Source organism: Notothenia coriiceps, unplaced genomic scaffold (assembly GCF_000735185.1).
Source record: "Notothenia coriiceps isolate Sejong01 unplaced genomic scaffold, NC01 NC01_scaffold00000467, whole genome shotgun sequence".
In the NCBI taxonomy this organism is placed as follows: Eukaryota; Metazoa; Chordata; class Actinopteri; order Perciformes; family Nototheniidae; genus Notothenia; species Notothenia coriiceps.
The window spans coordinates 1-2,802 of NW_011333168.1; the positions used below are offsets into that span (position 1 = coordinate 1).

The window sequence follows — 2,802 nt, forward strand, 5'->3', positions numbered from 1 at the left end:
CAAATATGGACCCTGAATCTAACTGCTGTCGTCCAGAGAAAAGAATGTGCGCCAGGGAACTAGCTTCTAGATGTCCCTGAACAATAAACTATCTCATGTCAGCTTGTGCTCGGTCATAAGCTGGCAACAACAATGCTGCCCCTCCTTAAGAGATAGCAGCAATACCCAAGGCCGTAGACCTATGCCACGGGGAAAGAGAGAAAATGATGAACTGGGTCGAAGGTTGAATACCTAACCAAAAGATTCCCCAACAGAATACATAAGTAATAATAATCACACGAAGAATGTACTGGCATTGTGAAAATGATATTCACTATATTCCTGATTTGATGGCACGTGTAACTGTGTGCTCAGATTGTATCACGTATTCAAATCTTCTGCAGTGTTTTTAGATTAGATTACTTTATATTGTCATTACAGAATGCAAGCAGAGTGAAATGAAGAGGGTCTAACCAGAGTGCAAACAGTCAGTTATATACACATCTATCAGCAGTAACATAAATGATACAAGTAGGTAAATAGATGTATAAATAAGAATAAATACACTGAGCGTAAATACAGTATATACAGCAGTGTATGTGCAGGGATCACACGACAACACTAGGCAGGTTTGTTACAGTTAAAGTAAATCACATGCATTAAACAAAGAAGATCTCTGCCAACAACAAAACTGATTAATACACTTTTATGAAGAAAGAAAACACTAAAAAAGAAAGCGGGAAAGAGCAGAGAGTGTGTTTTTGTTTGTACTGATCAGACGCCATAATTGATGACAGTAACTACTGTTTGAGCCGTCGTCCTCTAAATAAATGAAGAAACCCTGCAGAGGAAATGTTACGGGTTAAAAACTGCATGTTTACTTCTGATTGTTTGTGTTTAAGGCGTGGAACCCTGCGACCGAGGAGCAGTGCATCGACCGCTGCCACCGCCTGGGACAGACCAGGAGAGTGGTCGTCACCAAGGTCTGAAAACGAGTTACTATTTACTCAAAACTAGTTACTGCAAATGTGGATTTCCACATGTATATATATTTATTTAAATGTTATATTCTTTAACTTTTTTTATTGATAATGCTATTTTATTTCTATTTCTGAAATATTTTGGACTGTTTATTTCTTGTGTCTTAATTTGTCTTATGTACATTGTCCATCCATCTATCTGTCTGTCCATCTATCCGTCCGTCTGTCCTTCCATCTCTCTATCCATCCATCTGTCTGTCTATCTATCTATCTATCCTTCCATCTATCTGTCTGTCTATCTATCCATCCATCTATCCGTCCGTCTGTCCTTCCATCTCTCTATCCATCTATCCGTCTGTCTGTCTGTCCGTCCGTCCATCTATCTATCTATCAATCTATCTATCTATCTATCCATCTATCCATCTATCTATCTATCTATCTGTCCATCTATCTGTCTATCCATCTATCCATCCATCCATCCATCTATCTGTCCATCCATCCATCTATCCATCCATCCATATATCTATCCATCCATCTATCTATCTATTTATTTCTAAACTGTTTATTTAGTACGTTTGTTTTATTGTTTTGCTGCAGAGCTTAGTGTATCTCACATGTTCCTAAGCAGCTCCAGCATACGCCGTTTAATTATAGTTATTATACCATTAAGACTTAAATGTATTCATTATGTTTATATATATATATATATGTTATGATTCCTCTGTTTGTTGCTGCAGTTCCTTGTGAAGGACTCAGTGGAGGAGACCATGGTGAAGATCCAGAAGCAGAAGCAGGAGATGGTGGACAAGGCGTTTGGCTCCACGAACACGGACAGGAAAACGTCTCGCATTGATGACATCAAAGCTCTGATGGAGCTGTAGAGGACTCAAGTACATTTCTACTGTTTGTCTTGTTCACATGTTAAATGTCGTTACGGTCGGACTGCTCACATCTGAAGGGCTGAGGAGATTTTTCTACACATTTTGTAAAGCTAACATTTTTCATTCATAGTTTATCAAATGTTTTTTTCTTTAACGGCTAAAGTTTCTGTCGTGTTTACATGACCATGAACCCATTTGCAAGTTGTTGTTTCGGTTCAGTTGTGATGCCTACGACGAGTTGTTCTTGGACCAAGCTGTGATTATCCGGTTGATAAGGATTTATTCGAAAAAGGAATTCCCTTTGTTACCAAGTAAAGACTGAGTAAAACCTGTTTTCCCACCTTGAGTTGTTAAGATGCTAAATCTAACAGCCATGCAGATTTAAATGTCCTGTCCGTTTCTTTACCATCTCTGGATTCCATGCAGACTGCTGATATTGTACATTTGTAGTTTCTACATGGAGCTGCTTTCAGAACTTCTGTGTTTTTCTAACCAAAAACATGCAATTAAAGAAAAACATCTGTTAACAACACAATCGTGTGCATCTGATTCTATCAATATGTCAATTCTGGTTAACAATGACTCATTAAGGCAGTTTGATTGACCCTTAGATGCCCGAGTGACTGGACCCTACACTCTTCCATAAGTGGGTCAAAAAGGACCCGTATTAGAATAATATGTGTTTTTATGCCATTTTTGTCATTTTGGTTAAGAAAAATCACTTGTATAATATGTAGTGTTATATTTTGGTTCACACTAGAAATATTTTATATTTAATTTTCACTATTTATAATTTTAGAAAAAAAAATTACATTTTGAAAAAAACGAAATTCCATTTTTGACCCACTTATGGAAGCTTGGGGTAGTAATACAAAAACTACAATTTCTTAAAATGTACATTTAAAATATGAATGGCATGATATCCAAAACATGTTTTTTGAGGAATAGCTGGAATATGAAAT

At 37.0% G+C, this 2,802-nt stretch overlaps 1 long non-coding RNA gene across 1 annotated transcript; it reads left to right on the forward strand.

Annotated features, from left to right (window-relative positions):
- The first annotated feature begins 200 nt into the window (after positions 1-200).
- On the forward strand, positions 201-2,372 carry LOC104953447 (uncharacterized). The gene is made up of 2 exons (XR_799221.1): positions 201-962; positions 1,697-2,372. It is a non-coding gene; the product is annotated as an uncharacterized lncRNA (long non-coding RNA).
- Positions 2,373-2,802: the final 430 nt, after the last annotated feature.